An 18,213-nucleotide genomic window follows, 5' to 3' on the forward strand; every position below is an offset into this window, starting at 1 on the left:
CCCAGCCCAGGCCCCACAGCCATCCTCAGCATCTTCCCGTTGGTACACAGACTGACTTGCTGACATGTGAACAACTCTGCTTGAAGAACAGATACCCTCCATTTCAAAGAGCAAAGTCCCTCAGGCAGCTGGGGGAAAGCTGGCAAAGGACACAGACTGAATTTGGTTTTGCTTTGCACTCCCTGTGGTTCTTCACACGAAGCAGCTAGTGGCATGAGATGGAGCTTGGGGACCAGAAGTTTGTGCTTTTGCATGTTAGAAAACATTTCCGTTAGCAAGTCTTACAAGCACTGTCCCTGTTTCTGTATTTGTGATCCCCACAGTGCTATTTTTCTGCCTTTCCCAATACTTTCTCTTCTTCCCTATTCAGTCTGCCAATGGGCCCAGCCTCTTAGTTGTCTCTCTTCAAAGGAGGGTATTATGTTATGCCATCACTTATCATACTGTTCTTTTCTCCAGCAAATTTCCATTATGATTGGGGAAAAAAACTGGCAGCATCACCTCTGCTCTCAGATGACATTTGGTTGCCTATCAAGCTATTACTCAGAATTTAATTGTCTTCACTTGCTCTATCAAAGTAAAAAGATGGATAGATACATAGATAAAAGGATTAAGGGGGATGACAATTCGTGGTGATTACTGGCCCAAGTTTGGTTCGAAGGGGTGGAAAATTGCATTGAGCTGCTCCAATTTCCACCTTCCAAGATACTGACTTGCTCTGACAGTTTCTTACTGCCAGAACTCAGTCTGTTTTCTGCTTGGGTTTAGTGTGTAGTTGAAGGAAAATTCACAAGATGCAATTAAAGCAAAGCTTACAGATTGATGTTTCAGCTTCTAAGAGTCAAAAAAAGTGAACCTGAGCATATGTAATGTCAGAGACAAACTTAATCTTTCCCTCTTGCTGAGAAGATTCACATAGCAACAGTGAATGGGGCTTTCTTCAATTTGCTTTATCCTGTGTGTATTTAAGATAACCCTTTTTTTCCAGAATTTCATTTAGCTACTCATACTACAAACACAAGGACAGATGGTCAGCAGATCAAACTTAATCAGCATTCTGTATGCTGGATTTTGAGCTTAGAAATTCATCTGGTTCTAGTAAAGCATAGTCTGAAACCTGCCTGATGTTTAACTCAGCCACAGAATTGTATTACATTTCTAAGCCTTCTCATCCTCGCAAGAGATTGAGAAGGAACCACCGGGCATTTTTAAAAAGGGATTGATTAAAAGTTTAATTATCAGAGATCAGAATCTGCTCTGTTACTGGTGTCTCACTGGAGAACAGCGTTTTTAACGTAGGAGTGCAGCCCAGTCTTAGCCATTTGTTTCTTCTTGAAGTTCACCACAGGGCTAAATCCAGCTCTGGAGTAGGAGGATGCAGTGTTGTTTACATCCCCTTACAGCACACTGAAGTCAAGGTCTAGACCTTGGCCATGCACCTTCAGTCAAGGCAATTTGAGCTATTTTCCCATGGCTTCTTCTCATTCCTCTTCTCATCAGGCTCTTCCCTTTTCTGCCTCTCCTTGCTGTCAGCCTCACGGGGCTGAACTCCCCACGAGTGCCTGCATCCCAAGGAGCTGATGTTACACAGGACAAGCCACCAGCTCCCCTGGGTCTGAAGACCACAGAGAAGGGCTTTCAGGCTTTATCAACCTCTTAGGCTTCTACAAACCCATAAGCACACAGAGGTATCCAGGTGCATCAAAAGCCATAGCAAAGCCTCCTTTTCCTTAAGAGGAGACAAGGTTCCACCCCATGTCCTTCCATTCTCTGTCCTTCAGCTGGTGTGATGATCTTTTTGCCCTCTTCAAAAACACTTGGCTATGATGTCCCTCGTGTCCCAGACTGTCAGAGATGTGCATACCCCAACTTTGCTGCCTTTATTTGCATAACTGTGGCATGGGGCTGGCTGGCTAGAAACCAAAAACCACTCCAAATGGCACAGAGGCAATGGCCATCTGTGTCTTTTTCACATTCAGTTTCATTGTTTTAGGATCAAATCCAACCACTGCAACCTACAGTAACTCTAGACTTCTCAAGGCTCAGAGCTTTCCATATAGCACAGTCTGTGGTTTCACTGTGGAGAAGCAAACCCAGAAAAAAAACTTGTTGGACTGGATCAAAAGTATTTTAGTTAGTGCAGCAAGAGCTGCCAGTGGTGAAAATAGCCCTCCCAGAGCATGAATGAAGGGAGTGGTGTTTCATTCTGTGCACGTTAGACAATCCCAGCTCAGCATCATGGTTGCACTGGGTAGTTTGCTCTTGAGATCTGTTTCCATTGCCATGGAATAAATATAAATGCTCTTTATGAGATACCCATGGCTGGAAGACATCTAGTGATTGCTAAAGGTTATTCTGATGATGTATATTCAAATTCCTCCTGTTTGGCACTAATTAGCACAATGTACTATTTTGCAATTTCCCAGCACAGACACATCCAGATTCCTGCTAGGAACTGGAAGTGGAATCACTCACCGCCCACCCCTCCACCCAAACCAGACAGCACTGAGACAATCCCTTCATCACATGAAGCTTGTGTATCCCCCGTCCCCATGGCAGGGAGCATGCAGGGGGCTTGGAGGATGGAGAATTCTTTTGCATCACAAAAGTACAAGCTATTGCTAGCAGGCCTGAGGCTGGGATTATCATGAAGGTCCTCCCATGGATCCCCAAAGCCGAGTGACATTAGCTAGGGTCAATCAGAAGCTCATGATCTGGTGTGTGGGCTGGTGTATTTCTGATGTCCAGGTTGAGGATTGCTGGTTGCAGGAAGCTGATGCCCACAAGAGCTCAACCCCTGAGGGACCAATGGGACCTTCTGACCCACATGCTGACATGAACTCTTCATGTTACAGCACTGGGAGAAACTAGTGTAAACCATTCCCTTATGTGTTTCCTATTTCTCTGGGTTTGGTTGCTCCAAGCTTCCTAATGCACTAGTAAGGAAAAAGCATAGGAGGTACTATGGGGGCTGGATTCTTCCTTGGTAAAGGCCAAGAGAGAAGGAGACACTTGCACTTTTTCTGCCTGTTCTATCCCTGTTACGTGTCTGAAAAACATTTGCTACCATCCCCAAGCTGAAGAGATAATTAAATACCATACCAACCAAAGATGAAAACTTGTGTCTTCCAATGACATTACGAGGAACATAACATAGCTAAGCAGGTCCTGGAATTAGGGAAGCACCAACTTACACTCATATCCTCCTCCTGCTTAGGCATCTCAACATGAATAGGTTGTTCTGGTGTTCACAGCTTCTGAGTTCCTGGCACTGAGCTGGGAGTGCTTTTTCCACTGACTTTGGTGCACCATTATTTTGTGTCCTCAATCCAAAAGCTCTTTTTTGCTTCTTTCTTATTAGTGGCTCCATCTCGCCTCATGTGAGCACCTTTGGCCTCTGCTCTCTGACGCTGCAGCTGTTTCCTCTGTGCTCATCTCTTACACAATGGCCATGCCTTCAAGCAGGCTGTATGGCATGAAGCAGGTCCTTTCCTGTGACTAATAAATAGCTGGGCCAGCATGAAGCACTGATGGGGCATGGTGACAGCTCTGCAGCTGTAACCCATGGCACCCACTCTGAGGGACAGCCACCACTGGAGCTTGCCTCCAGCCTCCCCATCCCTGTGGCATCGAAGCTCCACTGCAACTCATCCTTTCCCAGCACCAGAGTCCCTGCATGCTCTCCCCAGTGCTCTAACAGGCAGGCTCACATGCACCAGTTAATTTTCTTTTCTATGCCTCCAGCCTCCTTCCAGATAATTTTGTGGGTTTTACTCAGAAATACATTTGTTGCAAGTCAGATGCCAACAGCTCCCAGTGCCAAGAAGATGCAGCTCTTCTTCTGCTTGCTCTGTCTTTCTGTGAACTTGCTCACTTCTTGCTTGTTTCTCTGTGACCTTTGGAGCCCATTCAAAGTCATCTGCCTTTTGCTTTGATTTAATTTCAGTCCAGTGTGTGTTGCCAGCTGATTTGTTGCCTGTTTTTACACATCACCAGCAAATCACCACTTCTTCGTATTGTTTAGACAGTCATCAAATCTAGGCTTGCCAGCTCTTTTTGTTAATGGGCTAGGAGGGATTGTTACATCTAGCTGATGTGACCAGAGAGCTGCTTAATTCCAGCTAACAAATCTTTAAAGCCTGATGTGGGGCTTTGATGGCCAGAGAAGGGTTTGGCCTGTGTTATGGACCCAAGGTCCATTTGTATGTCTGCTGCACCTCACCTTTCTGCTGACTAGCAGGGTACTTCAGCTACCACAGGCACTGGTTCCACTGCACTGGGAACGTGTCCCTCGAGTTGTTGCGCCAGAGATTTGGCTTGTGCTGGTTCTGGGATGAAGACAGTTTTTAATGTAGAGCAGGGTGGGACCTCCTGGGTCCTTTCCCGCCTATAGCTGCTCTCAGTTACGGGCAGCCGGGGACCAATGGAGGTGAAGGAGCCTGGTGGCTTGTAGCTCTGGTTATTCCTGCAATCTTAGCAAGAGCTGGGGTGGACATGGGAGCCTCAGGTGAGATGCAGAGTCCACAGGTCATCAGGCTCAGCTCCAGTACCATGCAGCCCACAAAGTGCTGCCTGAGAGGTTCCATGTTTTTCCCATATTCCTCAGGAGAGCTATATTGTGACCCATTTGTGGTGAAAAGCAGTACTTGTTTCATTAATTCTGTATGTTTTTCTGCACACGTCTCTGTGTTACCTTTACAGCTCCAGGTATTGTGCTCGATGGCACATTCAAGACCAAGATTTCCTTTGTAGGCCAGGAGTAAAATCCTTATTTTCCTGCAATAAAGAGGACAGTCAGAAGGGAAAGGCAGAGCACAGCTGGCCAAAACCCAGACTCATCTGGGCACCATGAGCATCTCCCATGGCATCATTCAGGACTTGAGGTATGTGTTTATTTCTTGAAGCACAGACATGGCTTTGAATTATGTTGACTCCATTTCCTCTGCATGGATTCCCAGATGCCTGAAGAAGATGATGTAAAAAGCTAAGTGCTTACTGGCTAGATGTAACTGTGACATTTTGACATACTGAAAGTAACCCAGTTTAAAAATGTTCATGTAAACAAAACTAGCCTTTTCAAGTGCCCTCAAAAAGCAGGAGCAGCACATTTACAGGTAGATGTTCAAGTCAGTGCAACACCTCCCACAATCAGATCTTGTCCTGCAAACATCCATGTCCTCACTTAACAGCACAGGCATGTCCACGAAGGGAGTGGGGCAGTTTGTAGGCAAAGCCATTTACATGATGAGGGCTTTGTTTTGCTGTCCTGCATTCCAGCCTTGTAGTATAAAGATTGGCACAGGGCTGTGGGCTGCACGTGGCAGAAAGGCTTCCTCCAGGAGGGCTAAGCTGCACTGGGGCACCCAAGAGCCTGGGGTGCCTCCCACCCTGCCCATCCAGTCACAAAACTGCCCACAGCCTGCGTGTTAGCACCAGTGGGGCTGTGGGCTCCAACCCTGGCTTGTTCTGCACGGCTCAGCCTGCCCAGGGCCACACTGCCAAATACTGGGGGAATGTTCATGTTCCTCCAGGCCATCAGAGCAGCCAAAAAGCCTGCAGAGAGGTCAGGTACTAGCCCTGGCTTGGCTTCAATATGCTGTCTTGAGCACCGAGTCTCAGACGTGCCATGTCTGCAGTTTGGTATCTGATCCAGACTGAAGCCCTCTGCTTGCACAGCCTTGCAGCAGAGAGCTCAGTTCAAGCTCAGTGACTTCATGTTGGCCAAGGTTTTTCATTTTGCACTGAGATCTGTGCTGCTGCCATCACCCACGATGCCAAGTCAGCCCACGTGTCCTTCTGCCACCCGTGGAGTCACCTGCTCCCAAGCAGCGCCTGGTGATAGCACAGCCGGGGGGTTAGGAAGCCCAGCACAGCCAGCCTGCTGCAGGCACATCTCAAGCTTCTCATTAAAAGCTGAGGAAAAAGGCACCAGCAGAGCCCAGGGGCTAAGAAAGCAGCCTGGAACAGGCCCGTCTCTTGCTGTTCCAGTGCCCACGTGTGGCCAAGCCCTGAATCTTTTCCTCTTTGGCTATGTTGCAGCCAAGTGTGGGACAAATTCTTTGCAAAGAAAGCAAGTGTCCTCTGCTGGCTGCAAGCAAAAAATGCATGTGGTGATACCCTGGCTAGGGACAGCTTTGGAGCAGGGATGTGTTCTGTGGAGTCTCACTGCACTTTGTTTTAAAGATGGACGATATACCAACTGTGAAATGGAGCCACAAGGTGGAAGGGGCTCAGGGTCTGGGTGCAGGGTGCGGTGCAGCCCTTCTCTGTCGCAGCCCCACTGCTGAGGAGGGTGCCCCAAGTGGGTCCCCAGCACAGCCCAGATAAGGCTGGAGGTGGTGGAGGCTGGAAGGGGGGCAGCTGCACAAGGGATTGGAGGTGCCTGAGGCACAGGAGCAGAGGAACTCTTCACCAGCATGAAGCACATTTTGGGCAATGCCTGCAGAAAGGACATAATCCAGCATGCATTTGTTCTCTGTATTTCTGGAATAATCCCTTGGAGATCAACAGGGTTTCACATCTTTCTCCATCTGTTCTTAATCTGTTCACTTAACAGATGCCAAACCACCATACCCCCCTGTGGAGAAACACAAAACAAAATACAAGGCTTTGTATCTCTTCTGATTTTATTTGTAAACATTCTCCATGGCCTGGTTCTGTTCCTGCCCCAGACATGTATGGAAGTCCAGGGAGGAACCTGCACTGAGGACAGATCTGCTCTTAGCAGGGTTTTCACAGCAAGGGCCAGAGGAGGGATGGCCAGGACACAGACTGTATCTTGACAGAACAGCCTTGCATTTATGCAACCTGATGACTCAGGTTGGTGATTATTTGCTGCTGGCATCCCTCTGTTGCCAAGGAGCCTCTACCAACATCTCAGTCCTCTTGTTCCAGGTGCTTCAGACTTGTACAATCAGAGACAACCCCTGCCAGGGAGCAGGTGAGCAGAGAAGAGGAAATTTTCTTGCTAAAGGACACAGAGCAGAGAGGGCCAGAAGGAAAACCTGAACCCCCCAAAGCCTGCCTCTCATCCCAGTGTTATCTCAGAGTTCATCCCTGCAAAATCTACTGAGGACGTGAGCAACAGCATTTTAATGGTACCCATGAATACTTTATTTAAGGCTGAGACTCTGTGACTACAGCACTGTCATTATCAGTGCCTGGGCTGAACCATCTCTGATAATAAATAATACAGGATAACTCCCAACGGCTAAAATTATTCTATCCTAAGCTGTTCCCATCCTCATCCTATTGATCAGAAGGTCTGAGTTTTTGCAACAGCTCATACAGTAAATGAACTTTAATTTTCTTCTTTCCAAATACTGAAACTGGCTCTTTTCAGGACACTGCCATGTGATTTGCAGCTCTATCACTAAGTCCTTAGTAGCTGCCAGGTTCTTTGGAGTCTTTTGAAAGTGAACACAATAAAAAGATATGAGCTGAGACTTGACCAGAAGTTCCATGTCTGCAGATTCCTTCATGCCTTTTTTTGTCTTTTCAGCAAGCTAATGGGAACCAATTCTGTATCTTCAAGGCAAGATCATGAGGTTTTAAAGTTACCCTGAAGAATAACAACAGATAATTGATTCAGCTCTACAGCAGCCAATGCCAGCACATCTCTACATCTCAACTTCACCCTGAGCCTCAGGTAAGAAAGGGATTTCCTCTTTGCATCTCATTTGTTTAATCAATTTGAAACACAATCCTGGCACTCTGAAAACGGGTTTGAAACAGTGATAATTTGTCCATTACCCCCACAAATGGGGCAGTTATATAAAGTTTGGGTGAACAAAATTGGAAGGGTGGGAAAAGATTCTCTGATAAGAGAGGGAAAATGGCACTTTCTTGGACTGTTAACATCACAGCATGCCCTGCTCTGTCCAGACACTGCTTCTCACCAGCCCAAGCCTATGGTAATTTAATAAACGAAAACATCCTGTGCCTTCCCAGTTTGGCCAAGGTAGGATTTGGGGTGAAGGAGATCTCCTGTGCCTGTTCTGCGTATTTTGCCAGTATCCCCCGACTCCCTGAAATGTCAAGAGAAAGATCAACAGAGTGAAACATAATCTCAAAGAGAAACACAATATTTTTTAAAACGTCCTCACAGCAGCAATCGTAACAAAAACACAAACCTGAGGTTTGGAAAAATCTAGCAATAAAACCACAGACTTCTTTACAACTCCCAGATATGCCACAGCAAGCACAAAACCCTCCCAGATGCAAGAAGCAAAACTATAACTGGGGAGCAGGCCTAATTGTTTTACAGCCTGCAAAAAAAAAAGCAAAAAAAAAAAAAGCCACACATGACACCAATTCACAGGTCATTACCAGTCACCATCAGGAAAGATAAAACAAAACCCCTGCATTTTTCCTCACATAGAGACCACAGAGCAGGAGTGGGATGGGGGTGGAATGCTGCCCTCACAGGCAAGCGTGTGTTTTAGGTTCATAAAGCAAGCTCAGATCTTTGTGCTGTTTCCTGGTCATTTAAAGCCCTTTTCTCTGCAAACCAGATTATAAGCATCTGCACTTCCCTAGTGAACATTAACTATGTTCTGTTCCATGGGAATAGTGATCATCTCTCCTAAAATGTGAGGCAGAACCTTGGGCAATGTAGCTCAGCTTCCCAGTGTGCTCTGGCAGGTTGGTTAAAATTCCCATGCCTCGAATCTCCTGTCAGCAAAAGGAATCCTGTATTTCTCCCACTCTTTCTCCAACACTGTTTAAAGTTCTTCACATGGGTGCTGCTGGTTATGAGGAGGCAGTGGAGGACTGGGGCAGCAGTTGTGTGCAGGGTGAGCAGACTCACCTGTGTTATCAAGCAGGACTATAAAGCCCACAGCATGGCTTGGGGGAACTTTCTGGAATCCCTGCAATTGTTTAGCCTGGTACTTCCTTCCATGCTTGACTTTATTCTTAGGTACAGACAGGATTTTGAATTGCCCACGTGTTTTCCTGTAGTGCTCAGGGAGGCAGACATCAGCTTGCTGAGACAATGGCACTGATTCAGCTATTGACAACTGTGGTGATCTGTCTTGTCCTCTCTCTGCCATGGGAAATGAACCCCTGTGGTAGCAATGATGGGAAATTACTCAGAAAGAAAAAAAGTTCAATGTAGGCCAGGTTAAAAAGTCCAGAGTAAACACAGCCTCAGCCCAGTACGGTGCAACTGTCAAGTCACATTGCAGTAGGTTCCTTGATGCTGATAATTTAATGATTCTTTGGCCCAAGGGTACGTCTCCTGCTGCGAACCTGCTTCTCCAGAGCTGCTTTATCACTGACCTGAAAGAAAGCAACCATGGCTTGTGTGGAGATGTGTGTGAGGAGAGCTAATGCACAGTAATGGCTACAGCACATCTGACAAAACCAACAAGGTTCTGTACGTGTGTTTTGCTCCCTGAACACAGAGGTCACTGACCTTTTTCCTGATGATGTCTGATACAACACAGTAGGCAGAACCTGGGCTTACATATGTAGAGCTGCCACTGGTTATATGTATACTTAGGCTATATATATATATCTAAAATTATTTTTTAAGCCTTAAAAAACAAAAGAAAATGCAGATACAGGTCATCTTTTGCACTAGAAAAAAATGTTTGTTGTTTTCTTATTTCTTGGCTATTCACAACTCTCTGTTGTCTTTTGTGGACTGATTTCCTAAGCTTAGCTTCCTAGCTGAAGTGTTTTTTGAAAGGTGTTCTGGGCCTTAATCACACACTTTCTGATTGTAATGGAAAACCCTTACTCCTCAGGTTCCTGGGAAAGGCCCATGATACAATTGAAAGGTGGGAACTGCTTTTGCCCTTGTTAGGATATGTACAATCACAGAGCTCTGGCTGACATCCATCTCATGAATTAATGCTGAAAAATAATGGATTTTCTAAGAGTCTGGTTGGTAAAGTGAAGATAAAGGAGCTGACTGAGTAAGGGACTGATGCCTTCTCCCAGCCAGTAATGGTAGCAATGTTTTACATTCAGGGAGTAGGTCAATTCACTTGCACATCTAATGGATGAGATAAGGGCAGCCTGCACTAAATTAGCTTTCTGGGCAATGTATGAGATCAGGGATACAAAATCCTCCTGGCTGGGGGCTCGTGCGTGCACTTCCAGAGCAAGGCCTGGCAGATCTATTTGCAGATGATGCTCCTCTGTACTAAAAACAAAGGCTGATGCTCTGGACCATCCCCACTATCCAGCAAATGACCACTAAGGCAAGGCAGGCTGAGGTGCTCCCTTGGGCAGATGGCTGTCCATGCTGTGCTCAGCAGCCTTTCATTACTGGCAAGCCATGCTGCAGGGGAGTTACAGGAAGGATCTGTGCTGTGCCTCCCTCCCTGTGCAGAGAGACACGTGCATCTCACAGCAGCCTGCTCCCACCTCCTGCTCCTCCAGCCCCACATGTCAGGCCAGACAAGGCTCCTCCTGGATCCTGACCTGCCTCCTCCAGTTCTGCTCCTCAATAGATGTCTGAGCTTCACTTCCAGCACTTGTCATCAGATGTTCTGCAGCAGGAGGTTTCCTCTTGCACCAGGAACCCCACTGGCCTAAGTGTTGTGCAAACAAAGGAAAAACAATAACTAAAACTGGTCTCTGCCTTAAGGAGCTGACAGCATCACCCTTATTTCTCCCAGCTTCTGTAAATAAATCATTGGTAATGTCACTGTTCTTCAGAGGATGATAAAAGGAACTGTCATCACTCCCTGACACTGTTCCTGCCACTTACTAAGCTTTCTCTTCCCTCTCCCAGGCAGGAAGAAGTTTGTTAAAAATTACATCTCATCTTATGACCTCTAATTATCTTAGAAGCTGTTGGTAAAATGCAGCAAAGGGACCAGACAGTGCTCAGAAACAGCCCTGCAGGAGGAACTCCAGCTTGGCCAGTATCTGAGGAGATTTAAGCCTTGGGTATCTTAACTGATGGTTCTTCATTAGGATGTCTGATAGCAAAGGTACTAAAATAAGGATTAGTATAGAAATGTCTCTAAATACATTTATGTACATTTGGTTCTTATTTTTAAATCTTCCCTTTTTGAACGAGGAGGGATCACATCACCCTTCAGATTTTAACGTTTTGGTTGAATTTCATCCTGGCTTTTGTTCCCTTTTCTGTCCCAAGCTCCAGGAAAGACTCTGCCCAATGACCATCCCCTTGTGCTACCCCCAAGGCTGCTGTGCAGAGCTGAGGACTGGCACACCAGCCTCGGGCTGCCCACCTGCCAGGAGAGACAGCAGCTCCAGCACCATCCCCTCCCTGATGGGGTGAACGTGAAGCTAATCCCAGATTCTCATCTCAGTCACACTGATCTAATTAACAGTAACTCTTTCAGCTTTACGGGGTGGGGAGTGTCTGGATTTAGATCCGCATCAGTGGAAGCACCATCTGGCCAGCTGTGTGTGTTGATATCACAGATGCACAGCAAAGAGAAACAGCATCCATGTGGGGTGACACAGGAGAGCTGATGAACCTCTTCTGCTTGCAGCTTGACAGCCTGCTGCTGTCTCCTGTCCCTGCAATCTGGGCTCTTGAAAAAACAAAGCAAGAAAAAAAAAAAAAAAGAGGGACACTTTAAAAGTCAAGAGCCAGCAAGAATGGGAAGATGCACTGTTTCCAGTGTCCTGGAAAATCTCCATCCCTGACCCTCATAGAGCCTGGAGAGCAAACCCAAGACTTGAGAAAGCACAGGGGTAGGAGGCAGATCACCTGAGACAAAACACAGGACAGGATCAGCCTTGCCATAACCTCCCCCTAATATCTTCCTGCACTCATCTCCCATTAACTAATTAGCATGGGCTTTTTAAGGTATGCATGGTGCCTCCACCACGTACACACCTATTTCCACTCATCTCCTGACCTGGTCCCTCCCTCTGTCCCCAGACAGCACGGTGAGGAGGGGAAGAGCCCAGAGCTGGTGCTGGCAGGCAGGTCCTGCTCCTCCTGCTGTCGGTGCTGCCAGGAGCCCTCCTTCCTCCACAGCATTGCACTGTCTCCCCAGGCTCTGCAGCCACTCGATTTATTTCTATCTATAACCTTTGGAGATGCTTTGTGCAAGCAACGTGGCACATTTCCAAAGCAGCCAGGCCAGCCTGCAGAGGGCATGTGGGGCTACGTGGCAGGGGATCAGAGCAATTCTTCAGCTGGCCCAGAGACAGACTGGCCAACCTGCCTCTCTCCCCTTAGCAACAAGGTCCTGGCAACCTGTGCAGATGACCACATCCCAGCAAATCCCGGCAAATCCACCCGTGTCTGGAGTTCCCTGCTCTGCAGAGCTTGACTGTATGCCTGAAGAGTTAGTCATGAAGGAAAAAAAGTCTTTGAATCGAAATCCAGGACTTAGAGGTCCTCAGATCTGGAGTCTGCTTGCTGGATGTTCTGCCTGATCCCGCCAAATCATGGGAGTCAAGAAATCTGGATTTTATCTCAGTTTCCCCTTGGATTTTCTGTCTGACCCTGGGGGGGTTGCTTAGAGCCAGTCTTTGAGAGGATGCCTGAAGCTTTCAGAGAAAGCTGTAGCTGTCACTCATGATGACACTGGAGGTACAACCCACAGGCAACAGAGGCCTCAAGGACTGCTGCACATCATATCAAAGCTTCTTGCGGTGTCTGATCTTGGTGGGGCATAAAAAAATCTGAGGTTTTACTGTAAGATGCTCCTTTCTCAAAGCCTTGCATTTGTGCATCAATGGATTGGGGATTTTCTGGGGAAAACCCCCTTGGCCATCTCCAAAATCCAGGAGTTGTTGATGGGAGCCGGAGCTTCCTCCAGCCCAGCTCTGCAAAGAGTCACTGAGCTATAATTAACTGTATTACATAGCACCCTCCTTTTCAGGAGCCCTTTTTTTTAAGGGCTTTGCATATATTAATGGCACCAAAACACCCTGCAAGGCAAAGATATTCCCATTTTGAAGACGGACAAACTGGAGCAGCTCAGCAGGCTGCTCACTGGGCAAGGGGCAGCAGATGTTGCTGCTGAAAGCAAGCAGGGGACAAATCAGGGTGACATTTGCAGGCTGAAACTTCCCAGCACTGAGAACTTCAGAGACACCGGGACAATTAGGGACTATTTCAGTTTTATTTCTGAAATAATGTATTTTCACCCCTTTGTTCCCAACACATTTTCTTTATGTGGATTACAGGGCTCTATTTCTGTTGTATCATTGTCACATCTTAAGGCCTGTTATTTCAAAGCACTTTCTTTCCAGCAACACAGCTGGGGGTTGTTCCTTCATCCACGTTGGGTTATTAGGGATCCATGCTGAATTTTGCATCCTTTGGACTGATTTGATTCACATGGCAAACACATAATGTGCAAATGCATATTTTTTTTATTTGGCACAGGCCCTAACTTGAATCAGCTTCTCAGACTAGTTCATCACCTAACGGAATCCTAAATTGAGAGTCCACATTTGATATAAAAAGTTGGATCTGAGATAAAATGGAGGGAAAAACGTGACCAGGAGTGGGCTTGTTCTCTGGGTCTCTGCCTGACGTTGCACACCGGTATTTTAGGTTTGCTTTGCTTAGCTTTGACTAAGAACTGATAATCTGTCTTTAAAATATTTCCCTCTAGGTAATGTTGTGTTTCACGTTCCTCAGCTCCAGGAGCCACCAGGAGCAAAGGACGTCTGGATCCGTCCTCCGTGTCCTGGCACACGGCAGGGTCGTGCTGAAGGTACATGGACCCACCACCCTGAGGCTGAATGTTGGAACTGATGTTAGTTCAGGCCTGGAATGGTTATCAGTGTTTGGCGAAATACTTATTTATGTTTTGTTTTTTGTTTTTTTTCCTTAGAAAATGTTCTCTAACTTTTAGAAACTTTAATTGGCTTTTTCTCTCGGCTGCTAGAAACAAAACCCAGGTTTCCGTCCCTTCGCTTCCTTTGTAAGGAGGGATTTTCTGCCCATCGGCGGACTGAGAACAGGCTCTGTGCACATCTCAGGCCACGCCGGGGGGGCAGATGTCCCGGTGATGCCGGCAGCCGGTGCTCCGGGGACGCGCCGCCACGCGCGCCCCCGCCGGCAGCGCGTCCCGGGAGCTTAGCACCCGCGCGTTCCCGCCCGCGTTCCCGCGCCGTGGGCGGGGTGAAGGCGGTGGCCGCTGACAGCGCTGACCCCCCCGTTGCCGTAGCGACGGGCCGGGCTGCCGCAACAGCACCTGCGCCTGCGCTGCCGCCCCCGGGCCCCGGCCCCGGCCCCCCCGCGCCCGCCCCCGGTGAGTGGCGTCCCCGCGGGCCGCCTGTCCCCGGGTCCGCTCGGGACCGGCGGGGAGGGGGCTGTGAGCTGGGCCGGCCGGCAGGGAGGGGTGGGTGGCTCGGCGGGGGATTCGGAAGGCGGGAGGGAGCGTCGCTGAGCAGGTGAGGAGCCGAGGAGCGGCGGAGGGGGCGGGAGGACGGGTCGCGGCGTCTGTCCCCTCCACGCTGGGCCGGCCGAGGAGGGTGCGAGGTGCCCTGAGGAGGGCGTGGGGCGGGTGAGCGGCACCGCTGCTGCCTGCGGGGGCCGGGCCCCGCGCCCCGCAGACGCAGCCACCGGCTGTCTCCCTTCGGGGGGACCCTCCCCGCGCCCCGCAGCCTTGTCAGCCGGTCTCCCCCTCCCCGAGGCGGCGGGCGGGGCGTGTCGGGGCTCCCCGCGGGCCTCTCCCTGCTTCAGGAGGGTGGTCGCGGTCCTGGGTCCTGCGCCCGCGGGAAGAGCCGCGCCCCGGGGGCAGAGGGACCGGGGGGGACGGGCTGGGCTGCTCCGGGACCGGCCTGCCTGCTCCAGGGGTGCTGGCATCGGGTTGAAGTGCCTCCTTTCCTCTCTGAAGAGCACGAAAGGCCGTTTTCTGGTCACCGGAGCAGCAGAGGAGAAAAGGGGTTACCCGGCTTTACCCCTTCTCTTCCCGGCTGTGCTGGCTCAGGGCAAGGACGTTCCTGTCCCCCGCTCGCCGTGTCTCCTGGCTCGGGGAGCGGCCCGCCCGTCCCCCTCCCTCCGGCACGTTCGGGTCTGCTGCTGTGCGGCTGCTGCCTCCCGCCCGCACCCCCCGGCGCAGGTTGAAATCGCATCTTTCACCCCTCACAGGCTCCTTTTGTACGGTACGTGTTCTCTCTAGAGAAGTGACACCAGTGCCGTTTTCACGGGTGACACGAGGCCTGCAAGGAGAAGAAGGATGTGCGGGTGGACTGCGTGCGTTTTGGGCTGGGGAGGGAGGGAGGGAGTGATCTTCCTGTGAGACGAGGTTTTTCCTTCTGAGGAGAACGCCTGTCGCTTGTGGATGTTGCAGCAAAGAAGTGCAGGGCGTCCTCAGGCGCGGAGATGGTTCCAGCCGCAGAGCTGCCCTGTTCCCCGGGCGGGAGGGGGGCCCGTCCCACCGGGACAGGGCGACAGGCGGCTGAGTTTGCCTTGTGATCCAGCCTGTAAAGCTGAGGCAGCGAAGGTAAATAAAAACATAGGAGAAGCTGAGGCGGCCGCAAGGGTGGGATTGTCCGTTCTGATCTGCATTGCAGGTGCCTCGGGAGCGTGCAGGGTGCCTGTTGGCTTTGCCTGGGTGGCAAGATGCTGAAGATTCAAAAGCTTTATCGATGCTTTCGTGATAGCAATTATGCTTCTTAATTAAGAAAAAAAAAAATGGCAAAGACAAATGGATGTGAATAAATACAGGGCCTTTTTCCTCATAACTTGCTCGGTAGTGAACGTAATTCTGTGGTGCTTTATTCGTGGCTGAACCTCTGGGAGAGGCTAAACTATATGCACACGTTTGTGCTCTTCAACTGCACGTTGCTTTTTGATCTGGCTACTTAAAGCAAGTTATTTATAAACAGATAATGGCAAACTTGTAATACTGTTCATTTTTCAAGCTTTTGGTTGTGGGCAGATTCCAGCAGTCATTTTTAATGAAACAACAGAGATTGGGAGATCATAAGGAAGTATCAAATGCTCAAGGAGGAAAAAAAAAGAATATTGGCTAAACTGAGTTGTTTTCATCCTATTACCATACTTCTCCCTAGTAGATCTTGAAAGTTTCCTTTCCTATCCCCTAAGAAAATAAGGTCTTCTGACCAGTTCAAATGCTGTATGTAGTTTTCAGTCCAGTAGTGGCTGCAAGCTCAAAAATAGCAATCTTATTTCAGTCCTTAAAGTTGTTTACTTCAGATTTCAGATATAATTGCATACTTTCAGGGCTTTTAAATTATTACTTTTTTAATGCTTTTTGTCATGGGAGTTACAAAAATTGCACTTCTCCTCTGTGTGCCCTAATTCAAGAGGCTGTAGGTATTAAGGACAATTTATTTGTTCATCCAGATCTGTCATGTTTGTCAATCCTTTAACATGTTTAGGCAGAAGAAAAACTCCCAGGTGCTCTTATTCCTGAATGTAGACCAAAATGTAAAGTATTTCTTGAACATTATAAGTAATTCAGTAGAGGGAATGCAGTTGTACAAAACTAGTTTCCAGCTTTACTTTTGCTGCTGTGTTAGACATTCACTTCTAGCTGTCTCATTACTTTTCTGTGGCTTAAAAAATGGTGTTTTAAAGTAGCAAAACCTTGAAGAATTGCTTTTATATCCTCAGGATCTACAATCTATTGCAATACTTCCTTGTCTAAACATAATTAATCTTTTTGCTCAAGTTCACGTTTAGCCTCATTTTTCACAGTGAAGCTTTAAAACTAGTAAATTGTTGTTTACTTTGCACAGAGAACAGACACCTTCATCTTTCTCAAACCGTTTATAATGCTTAAGATTTTTTTTGCTGATGAGTGACACGGTATGTTTGTGTTTCTGCACATATATATTTGTGTTTCTGTTAGTAGCAGTGGTGGGGTGTGATGAGCAGTGGCTCACTGGAAAACCAGTGGGTCAGATAAACCTGCTGGTGGTGCCTGAGAGGAAATAGTTCGGTGTGTTCTGAGTAGACAAGGGCATAGTTTTTCCTACTGCTGGTTTTAAAAGCAAAGCCACCAACAAAGAAAGGGAAGATGTCAGGATTTTGGTGTGTTGAAAAGCAGATTGTTGCCCGAAGGGTCTCTGGTTTGGCTTTCTGCAGCCTCTTCCATGTCAGCTGTAGCACACAAGAAGACATTGTGAGTAGCTGTGAGACAGAGCAGCACAGACACAGGTCTGTGTGCGTTCCTGTGGCTCCCACACTGTTGGTATTGATACGAATGTGCTGCAATAAGCTAATATTGTGTAACCATAACCAGCATTGTCAGGGCAGTCTCTGGCAGAGCTTGTCCTGGCTTTGGGAACAATGGTGTGGAGCTGGGTGGGGCTGAGGTAGGGCTGAGGTGGGGAGGGTGCCCTTTGTTCTGGCAGAAATCTTATCACTGGAGCTCTTGTTTCCTTTGCCTCTGCAGTGTGCACAAACTCTGCTCCTTTCTTGCCCACTAATCCCATGCAATATCTGAAAAAGCAAATGAAGAGAATAACGAGTGCATTTAGTAGAGCCTGGTTTGGATGTTACCCGCCCCTTGCTACCTGCTGTACCTTTCACCTCTGATTCCTGCGCTTGCTGGACAAGACCTGGCATCCTTTGTGTATCTGTCTGTAGAATCTTCAGTGAATGTGGGCCTGATTAGTCTCTGTGCTCGTTTTTAAGTGATACAGAAGTTGTCCTCCTCTAAACAAGGTTGTCCAGCAGTGCAGTGATGGGTGTTAGTCAGTATCTCCATGTGATCAGTGAATAATTATGTCTGATAATGTTTTACCATTATCTACTAGCTCCTTTCCCCTGGTGATGTTGAAGAACATGGTACCATAAATGGGAGTAATACATTTATTTACTCCTAGAATTTAGAAGCATGACAAAATATTGCTGAAGACAATGTCCTGGGAGTATATCAGAACTTCTGCAAGCTGTTTGTATGGGTTTTTTCAAATAATTCTTGGAAAAAAGCCTTTTATTTGGATTGCTGTTTCTTTCCTGCTATTGAGAAACATGTTTGCTTTTATTTCACTCCTAGAAAATCTTTGGGTTAAAACATGAGAATACCTTGTTGTTTCTTGGTCTTCGTTATTTGGGTGAGAGACAGGATTTAAGATCAATGTTATTTAAAAAACATTGCTTGACTGCAGACTGTAAAATGTCCATGGCTTCTCCCTGGGCAGAATGAAATAGCTGTTTTAGGCTGAAGATATACCAATGAACAGGAGCTCTGTGATCTGAGTCAGTGCCCAGAGGGAGGTGCAGCATCACATCGCTGTGGAGTGGGAGTGTGGAGGTTAGGAAATGTCCATCTGTGG

General features: G+C 47.9%; 1 protein-coding gene across 9 annotated transcripts in view; it reads left to right on the forward strand.

Moving 5' to 3' along the window:
- Window positions 1-18,213, forward strand: part of CCDC92 (coiled-coil domain containing 92) — a 73,800-nt gene that overhangs the window by 46,745 nt on the left and 8,842 nt on the right. For 3 of the 9 annotated variants that reach the window (XM_051634174.1, XM_051634177.1, XM_051634175.1), the window contains 4 exons: window positions 4,702-4,883; window positions 6,895-7,097; window positions 7,502-7,648; window positions 13,569-13,670. The gene's annotated coding sequence lies outside the window, so the exon portion shown is untranslated. Of the gene's footprint in view, window positions 1-4,701; window positions 4,884-6,894; window positions 7,098-7,501; window positions 7,649-13,568; window positions 13,671-14,193; window positions 14,211-14,312; window positions 14,353-14,982; window positions 15,067-15,207; window positions 15,408-18,213 lie in introns of those variants that run through there. The other 6 variants (XM_051634176.1, XM_051634178.1, XM_051634182.1 and 3 more) reach the window with 6 other exon arrangements.

The sequence above is a fragment of the Apus apus genome, chromosome 16 (genome assembly GCF_020740795.1).
Source record: "Apus apus isolate bApuApu2 chromosome 16, bApuApu2.pri.cur, whole genome shotgun sequence".
In the NCBI taxonomy this organism is placed as follows: Eukaryota; Metazoa; Chordata; class Aves; order Apodiformes; family Apodidae; genus Apus; species Apus apus.